The sequence below is a fragment of the Platalea leucorodia genome (assembly GCF_965183815.1).
Source record: "Platalea leucorodia genome assembly, chromosome: Z".
Lineage (NCBI taxonomy): Eukaryota > Metazoa > Chordata > Aves > Pelecaniformes > Threskiornithidae > Platalea > Platalea leucorodia.
The window spans coordinates 1052422-1062420 of record NC_138858.1 but is presented as its reverse complement, the minus strand read 5'-3'; the positions used below and the strand labels follow the sequence as shown (position 1 = coordinate 1062420).

General features: G+C 46.8%; 1 protein-coding gene across 7 annotated transcripts in view; it reads left to right on the top strand.

The window, feature by feature from the left end:
* Nucleotides 1-258: 258 nt before the first annotated feature.
* The window catches only part of WDR7 (WD repeat domain 7), a 147755-nt gene continuing 138014 nt past the window's right edge, over nt 259-9999 (top strand). For 4 of the 7 annotated variants that reach the window (XR_014230650.1, XM_082335893.1, XM_082335888.1 and 1 more), the window contains exons 1-2: nt 259-433; nt 1655-1804. The gene's annotated coding sequence lies outside the window, so the exon portion shown is untranslated. Of the gene's footprint in view, nt 434-1654; nt 1805-2153; nt 2323-2772; nt 2804-9999 lie in introns of those variants that run through there. The other 3 variants (XM_082335890.1, XM_082335889.1, XM_082335894.1) reach the window with 3 other exon arrangements.

Below are 9999 nucleotides of genomic sequence, written 5' to 3'. Positions count from 1 at the left end.
CGCGGCCTTCCTGCTCCGGGGCCCACGCCAATGCTTTGGCCAGGGCTGGTTCTAGAAACGTGGAATTAAAAATAAGCCGTGTTTTATCCTGCAAATCTTCTACTAACAAGAGTGGAAACAGAGGGCAGTAGGCCTTACTGTGGTTTTTGAAGATGAGCGGAGCAGCACTCCGACCAACGCTGGCTGCTGAAGCTGCCTCTCAGACCGCTGGTACCAGGTGCCCCAAACCGGCCAAGAAGCTCCCTCGGTTTTCAGAATGCCCCTTCCCACCGCCCCGGGCTCACTGAGGCGCCTCGCGTACCCCGACAACGCGGAACCGAGGAGCTCCTGCGGCTGGAAGGAGCCTGCCAGGCCGGCCGTGCCCCGGCAGCCCCGGGCATCGCCAAGATGGAGGCCTCTGGGGAACCCGTCCCAGCCTCTGGCCACCCTCGAGGTAAAGAAGTTCCCCTTCAGTAAAGAAGGGCTCCCTGAGCCTCCTCGTTAACGCATACATTGGTGACACAGGTGGAACAGTATGATTAATGTTTAAAGGAACAAAATGAAAATGGTTAGCATTTTTATTACCACCTTATTTTAAGAAAACTTAATGCCTTCCGTAATGCAAAAAGCATCCTCGAGCCTTTTATAGCGGCTAGTTTAAAACAATCTCTCTAAACACGAGAGCAAGAAAAAAATACCTACTCCTGTTGTGATATAATGCTGCACGACTTTGACCAACGTTGGCTTCAGGAATTTATTATTATGGGACAACTGGAGAATCTCCATTCTCCCAGCTGAAAGCAGTTCACTTGCTAAATAGGCTGCTGGTACAGGCAGGCATCTGTTCGGCTGGGATGACAGGGCATCCCTGCGCACTTGCCAGGAGTCGCGCGGCTGTGTGCAATTTGCTATCTCTATACCGATACATTGATGTATCTCAGCGTTACTTTGATCATCAAACATATACCAACACGGTAATGATGTTTAGCCATACTTTTATTTCAGCCATACTTTTATATTCCACAGTTGAACGGAAATCGCTTACTAATTCAACAGCAATAAAAATTCGGAGTGGCTTTGTCTTTAGGGAACCGGTGGTATGGAACGTATCGAGACCAAGTCCCCACGTAGGTAATGCGTTATGTGCCAACATATAGTAGAGCAAGTTGTGAACTAATTTCCCTATTTTAATTACTTCTGGCCAAGAGAAAATGTTCTCTCTAGTTTCAACTGCAGAAATAATTTTCCCTTTCTAAACAGCTGTGATGCATTGACGTCCACTGTTAAACAGCTGATAGGAAAACCACCAGTGCCGTTAGCATCAGCATCTCTGATGATTTCTATGTGACTAAACCTGATTATTCACACATACAAAAAGCTAACACTAAAAATGGTGCTTTGGTTGCAAAGAAAATAAAGAAATGAAGTCAATAACCTACCACACCTTCTTAGCATGGTCCACTGACAAGGCCCAGAGAACAAATCCAGCTCGGGTAGGTTGCAATCTCCCAGATCTCTGCTTTATTTCACCCAAAAATTGGAGAACGTAGGGTAGGAATTCTCTCAAAATGTGCTAACTTTAGAATCGCCCTCGCTTTGTTATTGACTAGTTTTTGTGACATTATGGGGATGACACTTCCCTTTTGCAGACAGAAATTACTTTTTTTTTTTCCAGTTTCCCGATACTATCGGTTTTCATAAAGCGAAGTGAGCGTGGTAACAACCGACAAAATTAGGAGGCACAAACGCCCAGACGCGGGGAGGGGAAACAGAGAGCGCGAGATCCGCGAAGCGTCCGTATCAACCGTGTTCCGGGAGAAACAAGGTAAAAATTGAACCCAGAACGTTCTCTGCCCGGTTTTGCAACGTCATCGCTGACGACGTATCGACGCGCTTTACTCGCCCGCACGTGCCTCTGCATAAACTCCACCTGGAGCCGGCGGCCGAGCGCGGCGGCCTCGCCCCCCCCCGCTCCCGCTCCCGCCCCGCGCCCAGCCCCTCCGTGACCGCTAACCCCGGGCCGCCCCCGCGGCTCCCCGAGGGGCCGCCCTTCCCTCAGCCGGCCGCGGGCCGGGGCCGGGCAGAGCCCGCGGCCCCTCCGCCGCCCCGGCCCCGCCACCGGCCGCAGGCCCCGGCCGCGGCCCTCCCGGGCACGCCCCGCCGCCCCGTTTCCATGGCGACGCCGGCTGCCGCTGCCTGCCGTCAGTCACGACGGCCGGGGGCTTTGCGACAGCGGCAGTAGGAGTCACGGCAGCCGGCGGTGTCAGCTGAGCGCCGCACCGGGCGCGGGCGAGGGACCGCGGCGGGGCCCGGCGACCCTCCCCACCGCCCCGGCGGGGACAGGTGAGTGCCCGCCGGCTGCCGGCAGCCTTCGGGCGGGGGGCACCCGCCGCCGCCATGGTGTGCGGGAGGGGGCGGCGGCACCGGCACCCGCCTGGGGGCGAGGGCGGCCTCCGCCCCCGGGGGGCGGCGGCAGGTGGCGGCCCCGCGGCGGCCTGCGGGCTCCCGGCCCCCGCCCGCTGAGGCGGCGGCGGGCCCGGCCGCAGGGCTCGGCCTGGCCTGACCCCGCCGGGGGGCGGCACAGGGGGTCGGTGCGTGGGGAGAAGGGGTCGGTCACGGCGCGGAGAGGGGCGGCGGTGGCGGGAGCCGCGCAGTGCGAGCCCCCGCGCCCCGGCCCGCAGCCCCGGCCCTCCCCGCCGCAGCGGCAGCAGGCTCGGGGGGCTCCGCCTGCGCGGCGGGGCCGGGTGCCGGCCCCCACCGTGACGCCTGCGGGCCTCGGGCTTGCTCCTTCCACGAGTTTCAGCCCAGAATGCACCCCCCTCCGGTAAGCGCCGCGGGCTTGCGCTTCTCTGCGACGGCTTGGATGTGGTACGGGAGTCGGTGGTAGGCGACCACTAACGGGATGGAGAGCTCTTCCTCTGTTAATGGAAAGTTATCTGAGGAGTGGCTCTTCACACGGAAATATCAGGGAAATAATCCTTTATAGGAACCTGAATTTCTTTTAATGCCAAATTTCCTTACGTTGCGGCCTCTCTAATCTATTTCCTTTTCCAGTGACAGCCATGTGATATTATTGGCAGCTAGGGATATGATTTAGAGTTTACTTTGCAACTGCTTTGGATAACTGTCCTTCATGTGATTATGACAGTTTTAACAGGAAAAATATATGCGGATTTAATGTGTCATCAAATTGAGTGCCAGAAAAACCTGCAGATGGCTTTCAAAGGTATCTGTTAACTATAATGAAGCATTTAAGAGTCCCAAATTACTATTTCCTTTTCTTTCTCATAACCTTCTACATATACAGGGAGTGGTGGGTTTTTGGGGGGATAACCAATCTTACCTTCACATTGTTAAATACTTTTAAATCAGACTTTTGTAGTAATTTACTCAGCTGGGGCAAGGGGCAAGCAATTATCTTTGATTGGATTGTCACAGTTGTTATTGCCACCTAAAAATTAAGGAAGAGCTTGTGTCTTAACTAGTTACTTTTCAATTTCTACTTTGGAACACAAGTTTGTATTTCTTGAATTTATTTTTGTTCTTGAGTGTATTGGGAATGTTGGACAGTAACACGATCCTTTTGTTTAGATTATTGTAACATGTTGTGGCCAATTCAAGACATAGAGCCCTGTGACAAGTATTGTCTCAGGGTGCTTGAAACACAGATGTGTTATATGATGTAGCATTGCAGTTTGGAGATAACTATTACAGATAAATTGACTTAGGGGGACGTAGAGGTACCGGTTGCACGATGTTATGGGGAAGCTCCTGATTTAAGGGAAAAAGCAAAGACGACTTGAGGTGATGAATTTTGAATGAACAAAGTACCTGGGGATAAAAGAAGGCCAGGTGCCATTAATTTCTTTATCCTTGATCAGCACCATGAGAATGACGGCCTGGTTTGTTAATCATTGTTACCTGGATTGAAATCACCTTTTCACTTCACATAAACTTCAATGTAGCCTAACAGTTTTGACCAAGTTCAAAATAGTAGGTTACTTCCCTCCTGCAGATACACTTAGTTCTGTTTTGATGAGTAGGGTTAGTGAGGCCGGTGTGAATATTCATAGGAGTAAAATTAAGTGTGCTGTGTTTACGAAACTGGGGCCTTTGAAAGGTCCTTGCACCGCTGAGTTACGTAGGGATACGTCAGTTCTCCTTGATAGCTGTTGGGGGCTTTTTTGTGTGTATTGAAACAAGTAAGGTTGAGTATCAAAATGAATGTAGTTGCCATCTACTCCCAGCTGCTGTCCCACTGTGTGTGTGTGTTTGGGTGTGCACGCATGTCCGTGTGCATGGGGTGGCATTACAACTCCTGGTTTACTTATCTTTTTGCTAAGCCGGTTTCCTGACTTTGCTGTCATCATGAACAAATTGTTTCTTGATTGTACAGCTAACGATTGCATTCTTCACCTGTTTACTTGTAATACTCTCTTAGTGAAAAATTACATTTTTTTAAATACTTCTTTTTAAACGTCGTGGCAATAATCTTTTTGTAGTTGCAAATCAGAAAGGTGTGCTGTTAATTGGATAAAGTATAAAGGTACAGCTATCGTTCTCTAAGTTTTGTATTCAGTGGTTATCAGATGCAAGCTGAAATGATAATGATTTGCTACACGTGTCAAAGTGCAAGACCTGACCTGATAGATTGTTTTATAGCATTTTGTGTCCTGCAGATATGGTCCAAAATTTCTTTTAGCTAAGAAAAAAAAAATTGGGGATTTATTTGCTGAAAAAGTATTACCTTTTTAAAAGCTTTCTCAGGCTTCTCGGTTGGCATGGGTTTACAAAGGGCAAGTTGTGTGTAACCAACCTGATAGCCTCCCACGAGGAGATGACTGGCTGGGTGGATGAGGGAGAGCAGCGAGTGTTGTTTATCTTGACTGTCGTGAGGCTTCGACACCGTTTCCCCTAAGATCCTTGCAGACGAGCTGATGACGTATGGGTCTGGATAAGTGGACGGCAAAGTGGATTGAAAACCCACGGAATGGTCGGGCTCAAAGGGTTGCGGTTGGCAGCGTGAAGTGCAGCTGGAGGGTAATCGAGCACTGGGACGGGTCGCACAGGGCGAGGTGGCGGAGTCTCCGTCCTTGGAGGTATCCAGAACTCGACTGGACGTGGGCCGGGGCAGCCTGCTGTAGCTGACCCGGCTTTTGCAGGGGCTGGAGGGTAGGATCTCCTGAGGTGGCTGCCAGCCTCGGCTGTTCTGCGATTCAACCTCCTTTTGTTAGGTTAATGACAGCTTAAGAAGGCAAAAATATTTTGCATTTGGTCCCTTTGTAGTGAGTCAAAACTAATTCCAAAAGACTCTGAAAATTACTGACAAATCTTCAGAAACAAGCGGAATTTAATTGACATAGCAAACTTTACTGACCATTTGTATTTAATAACAGAATTGTTTATTTCTTCACCATCTATTTAAAGAAAGGTGCCGTTGTCTAAATATGTGGGTTCTGATAGTGAAAGATTTCTGCTACTCTGGGTAAAGTACTTCATTTTCTTCTCCCTACCTCATTAATCCTTTTTATCCATCCCCAAGTATTAAATGGAAAAGGTCATTTGTAATTAAATTTAAAATCACCAGATTTTTATACAATGCATTGGATTATTCAGATGGAAGCCATGATGTTACAGAAATGAGCCTTTACCATAAATGTATGATTGTCTTTATGTAAATGGTTTTAGGAGGGGTGTTACAATGCTTAACTAATGTCTTTTTGAATGAGAGATTCTGTATGCATGAAAAATATTAGGCATAAAAACTGCTGTTCATTTGAAAATATGCAATCCACTTAGAAGGTTTGTCCTGATGTCATGGATGGCAGCCATCTCTGTACTTACTGGTGGCAAATCTGAATAATAACGTAATTTAAATTCTGCTGAAAATACAGAAAAATGGCATTAACGTGTGGTAAACATTGATAGGGAAAGGAATGATTTATTCTTAACCTTTCTGAATTGCTTTGTTTGAACATAAGCACGGTTACATTTATTTAAAAGCAGATGTTCATTTGGCAGCCTTTAATGGTTCATTTTGGAGCTCTTACATACTGAGAGCATATATGATAAAGAAACAGTCAATTCATAGATGCATTTTTTTTGGCAGATTCTTTTAGTGTCCACACATATCCTAAGATTAATTCTTTATATGCACGTGCTTTAATTGAAATAAATGTGTTTGGAAAGAGCTCTTCTTGGGTTTTGCTGTACTCTGTTAAGACAAAGGTAGATTTATTTATCTTTTTACTTCTTTCCCCAAAGAAGTGTTCCTTTCTCCTGGCCTGCCTCGTACCCTGCCCGTGCGCTGGCGTACCTGGATCCATCTCCCCGAGGAAACGGGCTCGAGCGCGGCACGGGGCTCGCTGAGCTCAGTCGGGGCAGTGTCGTGCCACAGTGCTGGAATGGGATATACGGAAGTATTCTGCGAATCTGGCGGGGTTTATGTGCAGCTGACGCTCTCTGGTTGGGAGGTACCGCTGCGATTTGCTCCAGACCAGAGCAGTCTGTAGCACTTAGGCGTGCAGCGCTTCCGAAAGTGCCCAGGTCACTGCGAATTCCAGTGGGGTCACACGTAGCAGATGAGCAACGCGATGGTTGCTTAGTGTTCACACACACACAGACTAAACCTAAACCAGGTTTCTTTTTGGTGACAGAACAGGAGTTACTCCCCTGGTTTTGTTGTTGTAGGAATATTACCGGTGTTTTTAAGTTACGTGTGCTAACTGTTGTAAGAGGGTGAAGAATTTGCGTGCTTCTGTCTGCCTCGTCTGTGCTTCGAAAGTCCTCAGCAGATGAAATGAGTTGGGCAGCGTGTTTAGTTGTACTGAAGGACGACGTTGATCTCACCTGGAGACGTCTCCAATCCCGTGTTCGGTTCTTCCCTCCTCTCCTTTAGCTTTGTTCTCTACTCGTGCAGTCTGCAGCATCGTTAGCCCCGCTTCTTCTTAAGCCTTTCCTCATATATCTACCTACTGGAATATATGAGGGCAAGGAAATGTACGTATGTGTCGGATGCTGTGCTGGCCACAACTGTTTCTCCACACGCAGTGCCTGGAAATGCTACCAGCTAGAGAATTATATCCACTTGCTACTGACAGGCGTGAAAGGAAACTGGTTTTCTTGTCCCAAGGCAATGCAGCGGGGAAAAGTCGCTCTCACTCCTGGGCTTCCTACCATAAATTAATTTTGTTTGGGTGCTTTTTCTGTCTGTAAAAATCCTTATTATGGATGCTCTTTCAGGGTAAATAACTTGAGGTTTACAAGGTTTAATGAGGTCTCGTGGCTTCCCATCATGACTGAAAGCTGTGGGAAAACTTGAGGAAATGGCAAATAAAATGTTCCTGTTTCGGGAACAGTTTGTATGCAGGTGGAGGAAGGCTTGTGGATTTTTTTTCCTGTCTGTTGCTGTCACTTGGAAAGATAAAAGTATACGCAAAAACTGGACGGACAGGAATGCTAATCATTTTTTAAAATACTGGAATTAGTTTCCAAGTGTGAGTTGTGGCAGAAGGTAATAACCCGTATGATAAAGACTTTGAGTCCTGCCGTGGTTTGTATGCAGAATGTTTCTGTTTAGGTGTTATTCTGATTTGCTGCATATTAGGTTTATTTTATATGACAGATGAGGCAGAGGACCAGAAAAATTACATGACTCTACCTTTAATCTGTTACAGAAACAGTGATTATACGGCTCTCTGACCGTGCATCTGACCTTTGTCTTTATACCCGTGGCTCTCCTACCTGGACGTTTCCCTGATTATATTGAACAATAAGCTATTATTAACTTGAACTTTAAGATTTTCTATGAATCTGCCTTGTACCTTCATCATCAGACTTCGATTTGAAATTATTCTTATGTTTTCTGATTGTAATTTGGTTCAGTAAGTTAGCTGTGAATAGTTTACCATACCTTACTGGTCCTGAAACTGCTAGTTAGTGTTTAGAGGACGATGGCTTGATAAAGATGTTTATGTGAGTCCTTGATTCAGTATTTAATACGTTGTACTTAAGGAATCAGTTTAATAGGTTTGCTCAAATAGGAATTTATCCCAGATTATGAAATTTGCCTAAATACCAGCCTCTAAGCAGTGCAGTTGAAAGAGTCACTTGACTATTCTACCAGACTAGCGTATTATTTTTAGTTTTTTTGGATCATTTGCTAATCTAAAGAATCACTCTCCCTTTAAATACAAAGGACATAACTGAGACGTACGTGTATATAACTCTAACTGGATTATATTTTGACGATCTAGTGGACCTAGTAACAAAAGCGTGAAAAAGGCTGAGGTACTCAGTGCCATTTTTGCCTTGGTTTTTACAGGGAAAATAAAAATACATAGGACCAGACAGTGGCTAATGTGGTTGGGAGGCTGCTACCTATCCTTGGGAGGCCACGGTGACGGCGGGGAAGTTCCCGGTGACCACGGAAAGTCCTGCATCTGAAATGGCACGCAGGCTGGGGGACGACGGGCTGGGCAGCAGCTGGGCAGAAAAGGAGCTGGGCACCCCGGTAGATCAGAAGCTGTGTCTCCGTGTGGCTAAGAGTCGGGTGCTGGACTGCACGAGCAAGACGGCAGGCAGCAGGTCGAGAAAGGGAAGCGCCGAACGGAGAGGAAGGCTTAGGAGGCTGCAGGGCAGCACTGCGTGCGGTCGGGGGCTCCCCGCTGCGAGGAGGACGTTGACGTGTTGGGAGTGATCTGGTGGAGGGCTGTCGGGGTGGCTCGGCCTTCGTGCCCGCAGTTAGGTAAAGATACAGCTGCAGAAAAATGGAGATCTAGGATACTTCAGTTTGAATGAAATAAGGAAACACATCTTTATTTTATATTTTTCCAGTCGTCGTGTCTGGCGAAACATGCTCCGCTGGTCTGGACCATTCTGGTACGTCCTCAAAGGGCTGGCGGCTTACGGGTGCGAGTGGCGGTTCTCTGCCGTAGGCGAGGAGCGGAAGAGCCAGCGTTATGTAGAGGCGATATGGGAGGCTGTATGGGTTTGGAATACTCAGGGGCACCTCTCAGGGCTGTGGAAAGGGACTGAAGAAGAGGGCCTTTGTGATTCTGAAGAAGTGAGCGGAAATAACTTCCGAAGGCGCTGCAAAAGATAGTAATGCTGTGATTTACGTTGCAACTCTCACCTTACGAAAAAGCAAATATGAGGGAGAGAAAAGGTCCATTGTTGTGGGGCAGAGAACGAAAAAGAGAGCCTCTGCTTCTGTCGGGTCTTTTCAGGAAGGTTGTTTCCCACATCCCTGCATCTGTGTATCTGTTGTCTCTTTGAGAGAGGTAATTGGAAAGTGAAGCAAAATAAATACAAGTATGCCTTTGTATATATATATATATACACACACATGCACTCCTACGTACCTGCAGTAACACAAACTCATTCTTTTATTGGGTGTTTGGAGGAAGAAAATGGATTCTGGCACCTGTGAAAGTGATAGAGAAAAACTTAACAATCCCAGTGAAGACAGAGGGACGTTAAGCAGGAAGAACTCTATTTCTGATGTCTCCATTTTCCAGTTCAAAGTTCCAGTTCCCTTTTCTGCAAAAATAGTTTATTCTAGAGAGGTACAAATAACTAAAACATGGGGCTTCATTTGTAATGATTTACTGCGTACTTTCCCACCATTTGTCAATGGGACAGTGCTTATTTGCTGCTGTAGTTTGTCATCATTGATGTAAAAAAATTATTGATTGTTTACAGACAATAAGTGAGTTTTGGTTTTTGCAGGGGATGTATTCAGTGTTTGCCAATGATAGAGAAGGGTTGTTCTTTGTAGCCTGAATTCTTCAGCTGTTAAAATGAGCTTGTGGTATTACCTGAAAATGAAGTTTTTAATGAAGGCATTGCGGTACCATAATAAAAAACTAGAAGGAAAGAGGTAGTTTTTCTTTTTTGCTCTCTCTCCCAAGGGTTGATATTAAATATTCTAAAAATTCTGTTTCTCTTAGATAAAAGTTTTGAAATGTGAATATCTGTATGCCTTTAGAAAGTATTTTGCTGTTAACGTTTTCAGTGCTT